The sequence below is a fragment of the Tenrec ecaudatus genome, chromosome 12, assembly GCF_050624435.1.
Source record: "Tenrec ecaudatus isolate mTenEca1 chromosome 12, mTenEca1.hap1, whole genome shotgun sequence".
In the NCBI taxonomy this organism is placed as follows: Eukaryota; Metazoa; Chordata; class Mammalia; order Afrosoricida; family Tenrecidae; genus Tenrec; species Tenrec ecaudatus.
Window position 1 is genome coordinate 95,308,063 of NC_134541.1, and position 19,012 is coordinate 95,327,074.

A 19,012-nucleotide genomic window follows, 5' to 3' on the forward strand; every position below is an offset into this window, starting at 1 on the left:
CGAGTCTTCCTGGATTTGTCTCTCTAGTCTACCTGGACCAACGCAGTAAGGGATGGAAGCTCTCACTCCATGGGCTGAAATCCAAGTCAGGACTTGGACACTTACTCTGTGATCTTGGGTAGGTAACTATTTTGTTCCTTAGTTTCCCTGTCTGGTGTGGTGAGAATTTTGAGAATGAATGTCTCCAAATGACCCAGTAAGTCAGTCATCCAAGCACCAACCATTGGCATCATTACTGCCCAGGGCTCTGACGGGTTACTTGTCTCCGCAGGACTGGAGTCTTTCCTTTAGGAAGATCCGTGGAGCAATTACATTTTTAATACATACGCACTGTAAAACAATGCAAATAATGCCCCTCCTAAGTAGCATTTGGGGGTTTTGAAATGTGCATTTCTGAAGACAGTTATTTTTTACTAGAATCCATTCATCTTCTGGTTGAACAGAAGAAATTACAAATTCACTGACATGCACCATTTAATAGGGGATGGCATGTTAGACGTGGCTATAGTTCATCTTGACATTGTTAATGTATGGCACTGGGAGCCTGCATGAATTAACTGAGAATCCTATTACAAACTCAGTGACAAATAACTTTATTCACCATTATAGCCTGTTCTTGCAATGAATGCCCATCCCAATTAGCTCTGTTTGGCCCTCTTCTCTCCAAACCTATGCTGACCGCATCCATGCACTGAGACATAGATTCAGCACTCTAGAAACCCTTCCGCACGCTCCTTGAAGCGCTCTGTAACATCCCAAATGGTCACAGTGTGGTTCTTGTGTGCTATGCAGCCACAGGAACGGGGCATTTATTTCCCTTGCAGATCACTTCCACACACCACTGACTAGTGGACTTATTAACTTTCCCACCAAAGAAAATCTATTCCGTGCTCCCCAAATCATCAAACATCCCGAAAACAAATGTCAAGGAAACACATCACGATAACAGCAGCGATTCTGGTTAGCCTACAGTTACTGCTGTCAAAAGGCATGGATTTACACTGACTCACTCAATCTTGACTGCAAAGGTCATTTCCACGATCACTATCCACAGAGAAAGCATCACGAGGCTTATGGCAATCGAACCCAGGAACAGAGAGAACAGACATTTGGGCATCTGGTGGTACTTTTCCATGGCATTCTTTCTCAACTACATGCCAGAGGCCAAAGAGGCACATTGTGTCAAGAGTCTCACAAAGAGGTTTCCCACAATAAATAAATGAATTCTACTCTGATTTCCAATCAAGCAAAGTTCAGTGATCTTTAAAAGATTTAGTCCCACTCAGACTGCACACGATTAAGGATAAACGGTTAAACGACTTGGAAGAGAAATAAAAGAAGGCATTTTCCCTCTGTAACATCTAAAGAATAAAGTCCAAACAATTGGGTTGATAGCATAGGACTACTCTTGTGGGTAAAATATGTCCAGAGCCTGCCTGCTCATTCATCTCCTCCGACAGGCCTGGGGGTGCTGTCATCATGTGGGCCCTCTGCCCTCAACGCCCTCAGCAGGTCTTCCAAACTGCTGCCCGTCTTCTGTTTCCTCTCATCGGTCCCCGAGGAGCCACTGGGCTAACATTTCACTGGGAGGCTCTCACTTGGCGACACATGAAAGGGAATCTTGAAAGGAGAGAGCCACAGAGAAACCGACTCTGCAGTCTCACCTTGGGTTTGCAGCTGTCAGTCATGCTGCCAGCTTTATCAAAAAGCAGGACAAAATATCTGGGCAGGAGAAGCACTGTAAGGACGCTTAATCTAAAACACGCTTCAACAAACAGTGACTGCTTTACCCACTTAAAAAAATACATACGATGCTGGGCTAGTTTCACTTTCCAGGTAATTTTTACTTCCAATTTATACATATTTTAGAAGTCATTATAATTCTCATTGCATGCCAATGTTTCTGAAGAAACGCTCTGCACACCCACATCGGTACCACTGAGTGTATTCCAATATAGTTGGCAAAGTGCCACTAGATGATCCAGCAGCAATTCTAACTGGTACACAAAGCATTCACTGCCAATTTATTTTATAGGCTTTAAATGCCAATGCCCAGATATCCATGCAAGGCAGTGCCTCTAATCAAAGAGCCTTCATGCATTCCTCACTGCTCCATAAAGTAACAAGATTCAATGACCTACTAAACAGAAAATCAAGAAGATACTCTTATAGAGGGAATAGCTATTTAATAATTTAGTTACATCTCAATCAACACCGACTGGTTGGTTTCAACTTGACTTTCAAAAACTTTCCAGAAGAATTGAAGCACAAAGAAACCATTAATAGGAAGAAGTGCTGTATGCAGAGCAACCAGCAGCAAAATTGCAAAAAGGATTTCTTTATAATACCCTCTGAATAACAAAATAAATGTTAACTTTTCCTCTACAAAATTTATCAGCATGTAAGAATATTTCATGGAAATACTGATTCTTTGGTAGTTCATTAGTCTTCAAACCACTGTCTTAAAATGCCTGGATCAGTTTATCACTCGGACATGATTTGGCCATTCACTATTTAAAATGCTTCAACTTGAATATAACTTTAAAGGTGAAGAGTATTTCATGTTATCTTTCCCCAGCAGTATCAGAAGGCACTGAGACCCCCATCATCCATGTTTAATTTTTCCTCTGCTTTAACATTTATCTGTGGAGAGAGAGGTGCTGGGTCATGTGCAGCTGATCATTTGCTTCAACTTTCACCACCCGGACACTAAATTTGCTCCATAAAAATTTCCAGGTCAGGCTAACTTTAATCAAATCTCTCAGCACTTTGAAGCTGACAATTTTAACTGAAAAACTGAGGGGGGGAAAGCTTTCTTCATTCACATTTATATATTGTTTGCCTTCATGTAGTATCATACATTTTCGTCAGCTTTCTTGAGAACCTAGCCAGGCAGACATCCTTCTCTAGACCTGTTTTCAATTTCTCTCTGGCTCAGGATAATGGGCAATCTAAGCTTTTCTAGTGTTCCTGCCACTTGTGTATGCGCTCAGCTCCAGGACACACACTATCACTCTCCCGCTCCCTGCTGACAACTCCGCTTTCACAGGGTTTCTGTCCCAACACTTGACCAAATCGAAACCAGGCAGTTAGAAAGTTGACAGCTTTATGTTTTTGGTGTTGGTACTGGTTTAAGAAAGGGGTGGAAGGAGAAAAGAAAACAAACAAAACACAAAACCAGGCAGTAGCTTTCCCACCAATTTCCCTAGTGAGAAAGCTCAACACTATTTCATCATTTCTATCTACAGAAGGAAGCAGAAATTAGGAGAGCATGTTCAAAAACCCAGAAAGAAAATGAGGAGCAGGAGTTTCCAAACTGAATTAAAAAAATAAAAAGTGTAAGACCCTTTGTTCATTTTTTTCGGCAGGAAACCGATCAAAGTGCTCCTGTGAGATGGAAGCTGACCCCACCACCTTGGTTTTCCTTCCCTGCTGTCCAGGAGAGCCTGAGGGCCACTGATTGCAAGACAAGGCTGTGTGCAGAGCTAAGGGGCATGCTTTAGAAAATACCTCTATCTAGGAGACAGAAAAACGAGGAAATAGGGAATCTGGAGGAGAGCCATGAGAATATAACCATAGTAGCAAGAGTAATTCCTGAAGCATGGTCTTGTCCATATCACCTACCTCTTTACAATCTGGAGACAGTTCCCAATTACCTCGTACATCAAATTAATGTTCTAAATCGGGAGTTTTATGGCCCTCTGTTTGCACTGACCGTTCCACCTCATATTTTCCACTCCCGCATGCAAACCGGTCTGCTGTCATCACCTCCAACCTCAAACACGCCATTCCTCCCCTCCAAATTTCATCCCAAAGAGCCCCATGCCCACACCTCGCAGTGTCCAGCCCTTGGACAGGTATCATGACGCAGCTGCAGGGGGTGCTAATGTTGCATTGCTTTCCTTTGCACTTTTTTCTAGAAGGCTGCTTCTGATGTTTGAAATCAGGTGTAAATAAGGCCAAGATCAAAGACTGGATTCTTGCGTAGTTCAATAGGTTGGACCGTTGCCCAGATACAACAACCACATGTCCTGATCAGGACTGACTCCGAGCAGGTCTTGTACCCCGAGGGAGGCTTTTCCCTACCCCTCAGGCTAGGAGCTGGCAAAGCTCTTCTGAACACCCCGAGCATCTATCTCACGGATCACAACTCTCAGTTTACAAACTGTCTTTCCTTACTACCCTGTCACTTCCTAGAGGTCTGAAGGTATGCTATTCCTTTTTATATTATAAGCACCCACCTCAGTGCTTGGGAATAAATTCTCACTGGGTGAATTAATGAAAAGACAAATGTTAACTGTACTAGGATGTGTGCTAATGGGATGACTGAGTGGAAAAACACCATGCCCAAAGGAAAAGCAAGGAAAGAGACAATTGGCAGAATAGTCAGGCTCACCATCTGTTAATTGACAGATCTGCAATCACAGATCTGTGTGTCTGCAGAGACGCTTCAAGGATAGGAGCCTCCTCAAGTGTGACGCGTTTGCTCCATCTTGCTGAGCCTGTCCACAGTACCAACTGCGCCACATGGCACAAGGTAGATACTGCGACATGGGAGGAGGAGGAATACTGAAGAAGAACTTTCTTTCTCCTTTCCCTAAGCTTGCTGGGAAGGCTGGAACACAATAAGATGCTTTAGAGAAACTGGGGGGAAACTAAACTAGTTAAGACTACTCAGTGGTGTGCACCTCAAAATGTATCAGAAAAATAACTAAAAGTCCAGTGTTTTTGGAAAGGGGCAGTTGCCTGTTTTGCATTTAGCACATCATTTGCATCTGAAAAAATGTGAAACAAATTACGTAGCAAACCACAGCAAACAAATATTTTTCTTACAAACTCATTTAGTGGTTATGAGAAAAGACTCACTTAGCTGATACACAATTTTCTTACTTGGATGCCTTTAAGAAGGGAGTGTCCAACAGACAAACAAATTTCTAAAGAATAAAGACCCAGCTTTCTGTCACTTGCTGCCTTGCCTATGAGGGTTCTGTTTCACCAGGTTACTAATTAAGATGTGTTGTTCTTGTTAGCTGCCATGAAGTTGCCTGGTCCTGAGACCACGCACAACAGAACCCAGCAGAGCCATGCTTGGGCCACCCCATTGACCAGTTTCGGGTCAGACTGCTGTTTTCACCGGCTGATTTTCAGAAGTAGACTGCCATCCCTTTCTTCCTGGTCTTCTAAGCTTCGGTGACACTTGTTCAACATCACAGCAACACACGGTCACGAATAATAGACAGGTGGTGGCTGCGCATAGGTGCACTGGCCAGAAATTGTAAAAATTATGACAGCATTTTACAAACAGGAGGACAATCTACTGAAAAAATTCCCTGTGGTAACAAAAAGTTACCATTTTGAGGACTTAGGATCCAGTAGGGTTCCTTTACTGGTAAACAGTTAAGTCTGTATTTATGTTTAGAAAACAATTTGATTCTGAGCAAAGAAACTGCCTTTGACGTTACCTCAAGTCACCACCTAGATACTGAGGGAAGACTAACTAGATGGGACGAATGTGCTAATTATTCTGTAAGCATCCTTAGAGATAGCCTTATCCGTAAGGCGAATCAGAACACAGAGGAACAATGGTGTGTAGCAGGTTTAATATCAAGTACAGAAGTTTGTTCTTAAATAGGGGAGACCTCATTCTAACACAATTCCCCAATTTTAATTTTCTCCTCCAGTGTTCTCATTAATAAACTTCTGAGTATATGTCCATCTAACTCAGTGGTTCTCAACCTCCCTAATGCTGCTACCCTTTAATACAGTGCCTCATGTTGTGGTGACCCCAATCATAAAATTACTTTCGTTGCTACTTCATAACTGTAGTTTTGCTACGGTTATGAATTGCAATGTAAATATCTGATATGAAGAATGTATTTTCATTGTTACAAATTGAACATAATTAAAGCATAGTGGTTAATCACTAAAATAATATATAATTATATATTGTGAAATATTTATTTCTAGTGACAAATAAATGAAATTTTGTCTTGAAGCTTGGTGTAGCATGGGTAATAGTCTTCACGCCGGGTACTCATATGTGGACATATCTGCATGTGGGCGGACCTCCTGGAGACAGATAAAGAAGTGGTGTCTCAGTTCCTAAGACCATGGGAAATGTTTTCCAATGGTCTAAGGCGACAACTGTGAAAGGGTCGTTAGTCCCCAAAAGGGGTCGTGGCCCACTGATCTAACTTAAACATGACATTACATGTGAACAGAGTTCACAATTTCCAAATTAAAATATTGGATGAGAAGCACACATGTCCAGTCAATTAATATTCAACAAAGTTGCGAAAGCAATTTAACTGTAGACATAAAAATTAATCTTGACCCACATATAAAAATTGTTTTAAGATGAATCCCCAGGTAAAATGCAAAAGTACAAACTGTAATGTTACTAGAGAAAATATGGAAGATTATGTTAATGATGTAATAGGTAAGTATTTCTTAAAAAGGACATGAAAACACTGGCCATATAGAGGAAAAGCTACTATATAGATACATTCCTGGGGTGAGGTCCAGGTACTATGGCATGGGCCAGACCAAATCCAGGGATATATATGACAGTCAACTAAAAAGGAGGGGGAAAGAAATATGAGAAAGAAAGAAGGAAAGAAGACATGGGAGCTGGAGAACAAAGAACTAACCCACTCCAGGGAAGGGTATTGTTTGTATCTCCACAGGAGAGAGAGGTGGGGGACCAGATTTCAACCTAGTGCACCAAGACATGAATGCAGCATACTTGCATGGCATGAAGCAGCGAACCAATAGAGGTCTATGGGGCTGGCCCCAATCCCAACTATGTGGACCCGCAACCCCCAGGTTCCACCCCCAGAAGAATGCGCTTCAGAGGACAGCACTGAAGTTACAGCTCAGGGAGAGGGATGTTTCTAATCAGGGCATACAGGAGCAAACAAAGAAAAGAGAAAAAGTGGAACACATCCTGGCCCACCAAGTCCCAAGAACCATATTTCTGCTCGGAACAGCCCATGCAGAGAGAACCACAGGACAGCCCCACCACTCCACACAGAAATGATGTCCTTCACTGACCCATAGCACTATGGGGGACAACACTGGAGACACAGTGTGGGAATTTTGCCCAATTGGACCCCACCACACTGGGGTGAAATACTGAGGGCATGCAACAGAGCAGCAAGGGGAGAAAAGCAATGAAGTCCCCAGGGAACACCAAAAATAGACTTAGTGGCCAGGGCATGGCACCCCATCAGACTCAACCAGAAAAATCTCATGAAAGTCAACAGATCTGGAACTATGCATAGGCTTTTCTTTTTGTTGTTGTTAATTTGTGTGTGTGTGTGGGGGGGGTGTTTTCTTTTGCTTTTTGTTTTGCTTTATGTGGTTTTTGTGATTACTATTGACTCTACATGTCTATCTAGATAAGACAGGCGGGATAAAGAATCCAGAGGAGAAAACAAAGGGACCCATGGTTCGGGGGGGGGGGGGGCACGAAAAAAGGGGAGATGGGGGAAAGGAAGGGGGGTGCCAACAAACCCAGGGACAAGGGAACAACAAGTGATCTAAAATCAGTGGTGAGGAGGGTGAAGAATGCCTTGTGAGGCTTGATCAAGGGCAAGGCAGCTGGGAGGAATTACTGAAACCTGAATGAATGAATGAATGAAGGCCAAACATGATAGTGGGACAAGAGGAAACTAAAAGGAAATAGAGTGAAAAACTGGGAGGCAAAGGAGATTTATAGAGGTCTACAGACAGGCATGTATATATGTAAATATGTTTATATATAACTATAGGAAAATAGATCTATATACATATATTAATGTGTTAAGTATTAAGGCAGCAGACAGACATTGGGTCTCTACTCAAGTACCCCCTCAATGCAAGAACACTTTGTTCTAATAACCCGATATTCTGTAACGCTCATCCTTCCCTGACACGATCACTGAAGACAAAATGGGTGCATAAACAAATGTGGTGAAGAATGCTGATGGTGCCTGGCTATCAAAAGATAGAGCATCTGAGGTATTAAAATCCTTGAAGACAAACAAGCAGCCATCTAGCTGAGAAGCAACAAAACTCCTATGGAAGAAGCACACCAGCCTGTGTGATCATGAGGTGTCGATGGGATCAGGTATCAAGCATCAAAGACTCAGACCAACAATCATATCCATATGAATGAGGGGAGAGCAGAGTGGAGACACAGTCCATCTGAAGAAAATTGGACATCCCCTTGCAGAAAGGGCACAGGAAGAGATGAGCCAGTCAGTGTGCAGTATAGTACTGATGAAACAACTTCCCACTAGTTCTTTAATGCTTCCTCCTCCATGTACCCACCCCCACTATCATGAGCCCAATGAAATCTGGCTAGACTAGAGTATGTACACTGGTGCAGATAAGAATTCGAAACACAAGGAATCCAGGGCAGATAAACCCCACAGGACCAATAATGAGAGTAGTGATACCAGGATGGGAAGGCGAAGATGGCTGCAGAAAGGGGGGAACCAATCCCAATGATCTACATGTAATCCCTCCCATGGGGACAGACAACAGAAAAATGGGTGAAGGGAGACAGTGGTTGGTATAAGTCATGAAAAACAAAATTTATAAATTATCAAGAGTTCAGGAGGGAGGGAGGGTGGGGTAGGGAAAAAAGATGATACCAAGGGTTCAAGTAGAAAGAAAATGTTTTGAAAATGATTATGGCACCATATGTACAAATGTGCTTGACAAGACGGATCGATGTATGAATTGTGATAAGAGTTGTAAGAGCCCCCAATAAGATGATTTCTTAAAAAAAGAAAACACTAACTATAAAAGAATTGATCAATTGGATTTCACTAAAGTTTTAGAAGTCTGGTAATTTACAATTAAGAAAAAAAGGAAGCCACAGACTGGGACAAATATTACTTAATCTATTTATCGATCTATCTGTATGACAAATAACTTGAATCTAGAAATGTACAAACCAGCACAGCCACTGAATCCATTCCAACTCATAGCCACCCTACAACACAGAGTAGAACTGCTCTCTGGGGTTTCCAAAACTAACTGCACACGAGCAGAAGACAGTCTCGTCTTTTTCCTTTGGAGCAGCCAGTGGGTTTGAACTGACGACCTTCATGTTAGCAACCCAATGTGTAACAAATTACACCACTAGGGCTTCTTAAAGCACTCTTCAAGTCACCAACAAACACCAAATTAAAAATGGGCAATGGATTTGAACAGACACTTCAAAAGAGAAGATCAATTCAGTCATTGAAAACACTAAAAGTTGCCCCAAATCATTGCCACTAGGGAAATTCAGATTAAAACCACAAAAAGGTATCATTTTATAACTTTCAGAATGACTGAAAATTTAAGGACAACAAATGTCATCAAAGATGTGAAAAAACTAGAACTTACCTACATTGCTATGGGAAGGCTAAAATGATATCAACACTGTGGAAAAATAGTTGACAGTTTATTCCTATAAAGATATACAAACACCTATACTACGAACCAACATTTCCATTCTTGCCATTTAGCCATGATATGTGAAAACACATGACCATACAAAAACTTGTGCAAAAATGTTCATCACAGCACTATTCATGAAACTGAAAAATAGAAACCACACAAATGTCCATCAACAAGAGAACAGATAAACAAGGGAATTTTATTCAGCTGGTGAAATAAAAAAAGGCATATACAAAGAAAGGACAAACATGTATGAAACAAATGGAAGATAGGTACTATGTGATTTATATGATGATTAAACAATAGGGAAAACAAATGTATTGTACTAGAAATCAGAATGATTACCTATGAGGAGTAAGGAGGAGCGGAAACTTACCAAAAGGAGAAATATAGGCTATATTTTGACAGAAATATTAGTTAACGAAGAGTATATACCTGTCTGCACTCAAAATGTGTATAATTCCCAGATAAAATAATTTTAATCTCAATCTAAAATTGTTAAAAAGAATAAACCAATAGTAACACTTAAGAAGGAAAATAAATAATTTGGAAATGACAGTATGTACCAGATATGTGAAAATGTAAAGAGAATAAGAAGAAAACATCTAACAGGAATAACAAGTTATTCTGGTCCACCAAGTAACTTTAGAGAAGAAAACTGGAAAATAAGAAACTTTTAAGTCCAGAGATACAGAAATGAATTCCTAGAAAGATGGTAACTTTCTCAAAGGACTCATCAGTAATATACAGAAATTGGTGTATGTAATATACAATAATATACAGAACTCGGCACAGTGGAAAGTACTCAGGCAAGTCCCATCCTCGTCACCAATTATATTATTAAGTAATCTATTTACACTTGCCCAGTGTAGTATGTAACATATTGCACTTGTCCAGGGAGACGGAAAGCTTTCCCCTCTGATGCCAAAGATGTTCCCAGTGGTGAGAGGTGGTGGGGCTAGTGCTAAGGCTGGTGGTTCGAACCCAACAGTTATTCTGCAGAAAAAGGATGGGACAGTCTGCTTCTGTAAAGTTTGCATCCTGGAAACCCTCGAGGGCAGTTTTACTCTGTCCTATAGGGTTGTTATGAGTTAGATTTGATTCAAATTAATAGATTTTATTTTGATACCAAGTAAAGCCCATTACACATGCCAACTGCATCACTTAGAAATCTGTTTCCTTCCCCAGTCATCCCAAACAATAGATGGCAACTTTCTCTCCCTCATCCCCACTCACCAGGGAGCAGGTCAGCAGACACTGGTCCCCCTTCGTTTCCAGCTATGACAATCCACTGAAATGACTCTCAAACGCCAAGGAAAGAGCTATTTTTAATTCAGCACAGAAAAAGATAAACATAGCGCATCTGTTTCCAGGGCACATATTTATCCTCCTAAGAGCAGATACTCGCTCTCATCAAGGAGGAAGTCCTATTACACCTGTCTGCAAGGCTCCTTATTGGCCTCCCCATGTGGCCACGGAAGAGTAAATCAGTCTCCCAGGTGGTCCCTCCATCCCAGAACCCAGACTGCCAGGCTCCTGAATCTATGAGACTACAGGTTTCATCTGTGTGCATCCTCTTCCCATTCTCTGCCCCGACAACTGTGGTAGCCCTGTTGAATTTTTATTATATGCTGTTCTGTTTTCTTGGTATATGCACCCCAGGATTGATGAACCCACAGAGAAAGGTAGAATATGGGTTCCTGGGGGAAGGGAGTGTGGAGGGGGGAAAGGGGAGCTGATATCAAGGAATTAAAGGAGGAAGAAAATGGTTTGAAACTGACTGAAGTCGCATACTACAATACTGCTTGTGCTTGAACTATGGAATGATATGATGTCTAGAATAACTCCCAATAAAGTGGTTTTGGGAAGAAAAACAAAAAGATTTCTGCCTTGGAAACCCTTGGGGCACTTTGACTGCCCAATAGGATCTCTGAGTTACAGACAACCCTCAGTAGGTTTGGCTTTGGTATATCCAAATGGTGATGGGAATAATAATGATCAACAGATAGCTCATGGAGATCTAGCAAAGCAAATATTTAGTAGGAGCTTAAATCCTTTTATTTTGTTGAAACTACAGAGGACCTGATATGATAGCAGACTGAATGACAAGAGATCAGGGCTTTTATCTGTCCGCGAGTTCAATACATATCATTAGTGACACTGCTGCCGAGAAGATTAATGAGCACATTAGGCTGTGTAAGTGAAAAGCTGGTACCAATCAGCAGCAGGGACAGCCTTTGTGTGTACTGGTGATCAGCAACATCGAGGGTTATCTTGGCAAGTTCTGTGTATCCCCAATTAATGAGGAACAGTGAGTGGTGAACCATCTCTTAACTTGAAATGTGTGGCCTGGCATCATATTAGAGACTATCTTTCTGAAAAACAAGAGTTTGCTCTTCAAAGAAAGGGGGGGCATCTAGGAAATAATACCAGTCAGCATTTGTTGAACATATCTTTTTCTTTTTTAAAAATGATTTACCCTTCCTTTCCCACACATGGTAACTTTAAAAAAAATGTTTCTTTTTGCGTGAAAACCTTTTCTTGGTTTTTTGATAGTGGTGCCATGCAATATGTGTCCTTTCGTGATGGAATGATTTCATTCAGCATACTGCCTGCTGAGCATGTTTCAGGTGTCATGCAAACCTTCAAGGAGGCCTGGGCTGCTAATCGAAAGGTCAACAGTTTGAACCTACCAGCCACTTTGTGGGAGAAAGATGAAGCTATCTGACCCCACTGTAAAGATGTATAGCCTCACAAACCTTGAACGGCAGTCTACTCTGTCCTACAGTCACTAAGAATCCACTCACTGGCAATCGAGGTTCAGCAGGCTTGGTGTGCAAGCCTTCATATGTACATACATTACATCTATGAGGCATATGTCATTATTATTCCCCCTGACGAGTTACAGGTAACAAGGCCTGCAGAGGTTGTGCACTCAAGGTCACATAGCTGGGAGGGAGTGACAAAGATTCCAGAGCTCACCCAAACCATCAGCAGGTAGTCTTGAAAAACTTAAGAAGCTGACCTAACATCAGAGCAATAGAGAGCAGTTACACCTAATCAAGTTCATTTTTAATATAAGGAATAAATTTTCTAATAATGAGCTCCCAGTCAACAGCAAGTACTGAAGTGCAAGCTAACTAACCATCAATCAGCATGCAGCCCAGAAAACGGCAGCTTGGGGTGAGCAGTGGAGATCCGTTCCTCCACTAAGCTTTATTCCTCAACAGGACACGCTTCCTTTACCATCTAAACATTTACTTTGAGCCCACAGCAAAGAACAAAGAGTGGTGATTTTTACAACTATTCAAAGCAGTACTGGCCAGTAGCATCTGAAAGGATGATAAGCCATCTTTAATTACAACACTTGTATGTAATTCAATGATTATGAAACAAATAAAAGATGTTATTCCATCCTGTGCCAACACTGAATACAGCTGCCTGTTAGACAAAAGTATCCTAGTAATTGCCTCTTTGTTCTCCAGTTTTAAATTATTTTAGAAAACATAGGTCTTCTAAACATAGAGCTTTAGAAAACATAGATCTCCTCAGCTTGCACACTAGAGAATATTTACACTAGAGAATATAAACACAAATTTTTATCAAAAGACATTTTTTACCCTCTAAATAAGAGTCAACCTAAGCCAAGAGTAACACATGTAAGAAAAGAGAATTTTACAAATTTATTAAGAATTAAAAGATAGCAACAAAGCCCACACGGAAGAAGCACATCAGCCTGTGTGATTACGAAGTGCCAAAGAGATCAGTTATCAGGCATCAAAGAACAAAAACATCTATCACTGTGTGCTCACCTCCCCATTACGATCACTGATGACAAATGGGTGCATAAGCAAAGGTGGTGAAGAAAGTTGATGGTGCCCAGCTATCAAAAGATATTGCATCTGGGGTCTTAAAGGCAAGCAAGTGGTCATCTAGTTCAGAAGCAACAAAGGCCACATGGAAGAAGCACACCAGCCTGTGTGATCACGAGGTGTCAAAGGGATCAGGTATCAGGCATCAAAGAACAAAAAATATCATTGTGAATGAGGGAGAGTGCAGAGTGGGGACCCAAAGCCCATCTGTAGGCAACTGGACATCCCTTTCTGGAAGGGTCGCAGGGAGGAGACGAGCCAGTCAGGGTACAGTGTAGCAATGATAAAACATACAACTTTCCTCTAGTTCTTAAATGCTTCCTCCTGTCCACCCCCTCACCCCCCGCCTTCCCACTATCATGATCCCAATTCTACCTTACTAATCTGGCTAGACCAGAGGATGTACACTGGAAACATAGGGACTCCAGGACAGATGATCCCTTCAAGACTAATGCTGAGAGCAGTGGTTCAGGGAAGGTGGAGGGAGGGTGGGGTAGAGAGTGGGAACCAATTACAAGGATCATAACCTCCTCTCTCGGGGACGGACAACAGAAGAGTGGGTGAAGGGAGACGTTGGACAGTGTAAGATATGACAAAATAATAATTTATAAATTATCAAGGGTTCATGAGGGAGCGGGGAGGAGGAAAAATGAGGAGCTGACGCCAGGGGCTCAGGTGGAGAGTAAATGCTTTGAGAATGATGAGGCTAATGAATGTACAAATGTGCTTTTTACAGTTGAGGTACATGTACGTATGGATTGTGATAAGAGTTGTATGAACCCCCAATAAAATGATTAAAAAAAGAATTAAAAGATATCACACTAATTTTAGTAAACTCACAAATAAATTTGCAAATGCAATGAACATTTTTATTATGAGAATATGCATAATACATACTGTCCATAACACTAAAATAAAGTCCATTAGTTTAATTCCATTTCTCCACAAATTTATGGAAGCCCCCCTTGTACATAAAAGTAGGTTGAAATAAAGCTGATAAATAAACGTACTAAGATCCTTGGTCTCAGAGAGAATCTTAATGGTCTTACAGAAACTAGGGATTATATTCCTAGTTTGAAGCTCAGAATTATAGGATGGTAAGGCTCAATAAGCCGGGAAGATTTTTTCAGTCCTCTACCTGATATAAGGAACTCTGGTAGTGTTCTGGGATAAGTGTTTAAACCTTCACATCAGGGCTGGGGAACTAGACACAGGGAGAGAGTAAATGCCCAAATTCACACAGCTGGTTAGCAGCAAAACCAAGACTCAGGACAAAGCATGTGTGAAAGCGTTCTCGAACCCAGTTACTTTAGTTTTTGACACATGGTGGATCAAAAGGAGAATCATGCTATGGAGAGTGGAAATGCACAAGCCCAAAGAAGTTGAGATGTAGCGGAAACTGGGAGCTTTGACAACAAGATTGCTATGTGTACGTCTACTTTCTCTCCAGAAAACCTAGGGAAACCCATCCAATCACAGAAACGGACAGATTGAACACGTGCTCTAATATATACCTGTGTGTATATATTAGGAGCCCTGGTGGGTGGTCGGGTAAGCACTGGACTGCAAACCGCAAGGTTGGTGATTCAAACCCATTAATTGAGGCTATCCCCTCCTGTTAAGAATTACAGCCTCAAAATCCTATATGGGGTCACTATGAGCCAGAATTGACTGGACAATGGGTTTTTGGGTGCATGAGTATGTGTGTACATATATGCATCTAAACATTTATAGAGTATGCTTGTGTGGAGGGGGGATCAGGGAGGGAGAGGGAAAAAAGAGGACTTGATGCAAAGGGCTTAAGTGGAGAGCAAATGCTTTGAAAATGATGAGGGCAAAGAATGTACAGATGTGCTTTACACAATTGATGTATATATGGATTGTGATAAGAGTTGTATGAGTCCTAATAAAATGTTTATTAAAAAAAGAATATGCTTGTGTGTAGCATTTTCTAAGCTCTCAGGTATGGAGCGTTGGTAACACAGTAGTTAAAATGCTCAGCTGCTAACTCAAAGGTCAGACAGGTTGAACACAATGGCCCTCCAATTCCTTAAAGATTCCATGCAGCCTGGAAACCCTGTGCTTCAGGTCCATGGTTCTAGGCATTATTTTAATACAGCATCTCACCCCTCCCCAATCCTGTGGCCCTTTCCATTAGATACGCAAGCAATACAGAATCTAACAATAATGACTGTACCTTGAAAATTATTTTAGCATGCAAGAGTACTAAGTGACCAAGTTAATTATCATATAATTAGCATCTTAATAAAAGGGTAAACCTTCTTGGTAAACACTGAAAGTCCATGAAAACATGAATAATGTAATAATCTCTACACATGCACAGCAAGCAGCATAATGAACCCCAGACGTCCACAATCTACTCTGCAGTCACTGTGAACATATTACCCATTGCAGGTGTGATTAAATTAAGCACCTTGAGATGGAGAGGTTATCCTGGATTATAGAGATTGGCCCAAAGTAATCACAAAGGTCCTTAGGATGAGGGACCTTCCCCAGTTGAGTCAGAGGGAGAGTGTGCCTGTGGAAGAGAAATAGAGATACAGCTGTGTGCGCCCACAGAGATTTAAACGTCTCGGAACCCACGGGTCCATTCTACTCTGTACTATTGGAGCACTCCGAGTCAGGATCGACTCAGTGGCAGAGTCTGCTTTATGGTTTGGGACAGTATAAGAGGGAAAGAAATGTACACTCCCCAAGAGCTTCCACAGTCCTGTTGATACTGATGCTAACTCAGTAAGTACCAAATTGGTATCTGTCTCCTAATCCACAGAATTATAGTATAATTATTTTATTTGTTTTAAGGACTGAGTTTGCAGTAATTTGTCAGGATCGAGAGAAAAATACAGCATGTGCATCAATACCAACATTCTTAAGTGGCCAAGGCCACATGGAGCAGACCTAACCTTCCATCATACCTGAGGAATCTCCCCCACTCTACAGTCCACCTACAAAAGAACACATACTCACGTGGTACACAGCTTCACAACAGAACCAGACGGCTGCTGACAGACCTATCTAAAGACAGCACACACTGCACAAACTAAATGTCACTGTTTAACTCATTCTTTGAACTACTTTTGCTTCCAAGTGAAACAAAATTCACTTTGAATAAATTTTACAGTGTTCCACTTGAAACAGCTGGTTGGACTTTGCAAAAAGCATCTTGTCAGAATTATGTATTTTTCCTAAGATATCTTTCACCCACTCAGTCATACCAGAAGTCTTGGTAATCACAGATCAATTATGATGCAAACGCAAATCCCTTAGATTTCCATTCTGCAATAAGCTTCTGGCAGTAAGGTGGGACCTACACGAAATACCTTCAATCTGTGCTAAGGAAACCTGCATAAATCTTGGCCCCACAGATTGCACAGAGGGGCGAGCAGCAAAAAGGAAAAGACTTGCAGTGCACTAGTGCCAAACAACCAACGCCAAGCATCTGCACACAAGCAAAAGCAGCAAATGCAGCAAACCTCAGCCCAAGCTTTAAAGGAATCTTTCCTTCCAATTTTATGTGTCTCTATTTGGGAAGGGGTTACCTATGAAGAATAAAGCAGTTGGGGCGGGTGGCGGGAGTGGAGATTAAAAAGTTAAATTGAAAACCTGTGGAAGACAAAAATGTGCCCTAACCGGAGAGTCTAGAGGCTCGTGTTCCAAGTCTCGCCTGTATAAATACTGATCCTCCACCTCATTGAATTGTTGACATTACATAATTAGCCAGTTACAATAATAACACTACAGCTTAACACAAATGCCAAGGCTGGAGGAATTTTAACTACTCTAGTGAATGGCCCATCACCAGCTACATCTGTGCTGGTCTTCAAATGAAAAGTGGGGACAGAAAAGCGATGAATGTTTAGTATGCAGAGTAACACAGAGTAAACAAGAAGAGTCTGGCCTATCTAGAATCGAGGTTTGGAGGGCTCTTTCCATTTGGCTTTTGCTTGCAGGTAGTTTGGTTCCGTTTCTGACTGCTGCCTACTTGCGTTAATAAAAGGCAGCACGAGCACCTCACAGACACTGTGACACTGTCAAAAGTATTAACAGCTTAAATCAGATGTGTGTTAACGAAACAAACACTTTAATTCAACTTTTTAAACTAACATAAACCAAAACAAACCCCCAAACACTTCCACGTTTATTCTTCAGCTTCTTAAATTCTAGCATAAACCTACCAATGAACAAAATTTCAAAAACCCTCTGCCACGGCAGGCACTATCAGCATTCTCAGCATTAACCCACAAAGAGTGTCACCCGACAGCTATGTTTCTTTTCTTTTTTGCAACACAGCTGCCCTAGGGCAGTGGTTCTCAACCTGTGGGTCCTGACCCCTTTGGGGGTCCAACGACCCTTTCATGGGGGTTGCCCAATTCATATCAGGAGTAAAATTACAGTTATGAAGTAGCAATGAAAATAATCTTATGGCTGGGGGTCACCACCACACGAGGAACTGTATGAAAGGGTCACGGCATGAGGAAGGTTGAGAACCACTGCTCTAGGGAGTTGTGGGTATTGTATCCTCTCCCTAGTAAAATAAATCTGAACTGTAGCCCAACCCAGGTACTCAGGGGAAAGTCCACACAAGCCACCACTGCTCTTTGACACCCTGTACAGGGATGCTTAATCCTTCCATTTTGATGCCAAGCATTTCTTTCCCATTGTTTGAGGCCACAGTCCCATGATTAAATATGGAAGCAAGCTTAGAGATCTTCTATTCTACTCCTCTCATTTTACAGATGAAACAGAATTGTAATATAGTTTCTTCTCTAGCGCAATTAAACTGCAAATCCCTGTTAGGCCGAGCATCCAAGGGTGGGCCAGGCCTCTGGTCGCTGTTCTAGGAACAGAGCACAAAGGGTGGGTGGAGGCTCGTGTTCCCCCCCAAGAAGCCATATTGAAAATCATGCCTCAAGGTGCAAGCGAGACAGATTTCTTTATACCTTATTTGGTGCTTCCTCACCTTTTCCTCCTCCTCACCTTCATACTTCCAGAATTCTTACAAATAAATAAAGGCAGTGGAACGTGGAACGCTGATAGTGCGTGAACTTTCATTATTACCCTGTAGATAGCTACCTCTTAACATTTATGTCATGTGGCTGGCTTCTTGGCTTGCCCTATTTAACACCCTGCTTTTGGAACCACACTGTCTTTGAGATCTACTATTGTCCTATTCTTGGCCATCTAGATTATGAGCCCAGAAGGGAGAAATCTTGAGACTTTATGATTTTTAGAAACAAGGTTGTAATCCAGCTGGTCATCTCACAGACCTGAGTGAGCTAACCAGCCATTTCAGTGTTCTATGAAGCCAACTGCCAGATGCCAAAACTACTACCAGCAAGAGCCAGGGGTGGAGCGCATCCTCTGGACCCTGAGATCCCAGTGCAGCGAATCTCCTTGCCCAGAAGACAGCTGAGACCTCACAGGAGCTTTTAAAGAACCAGAAGCCTGAGAGTATGTGACAGAGTGAGGGCTTCCCACCCCACAGAGCAAGTCAAGCCAAGGGCTTTGGTGAAGGGAAGCTGGTTTGTAGAGTAGGGTGCCTCTGGGGACTTAATTGAGGGAAGCTGGTTTACTGACTTGGGAGCTGGAGCTGATCAACTTTGGGTTGAAACAGCAGAATGGCAAGCCCTTTGGGCATTTATCAGTGTTTGAAAGAACTTTGTTAACATGTCCTGATGGAACTC

At 41.8% G+C, this 19,012-nt stretch overlaps 1 protein-coding gene across 1 annotated transcript in view; it reads right to left on the reverse strand.

Moving 5' to 3' along the window:
- The window catches only part of SH3RF1 (SH3 domain containing ring finger 1), a 219,333-nt gene that overhangs the window by 85,950 nt on the left and 114,371 nt on the right, over nucleotides 1-19,012 (reverse strand). The gene's annotated exons all lie outside the window — the stretch shown is intronic.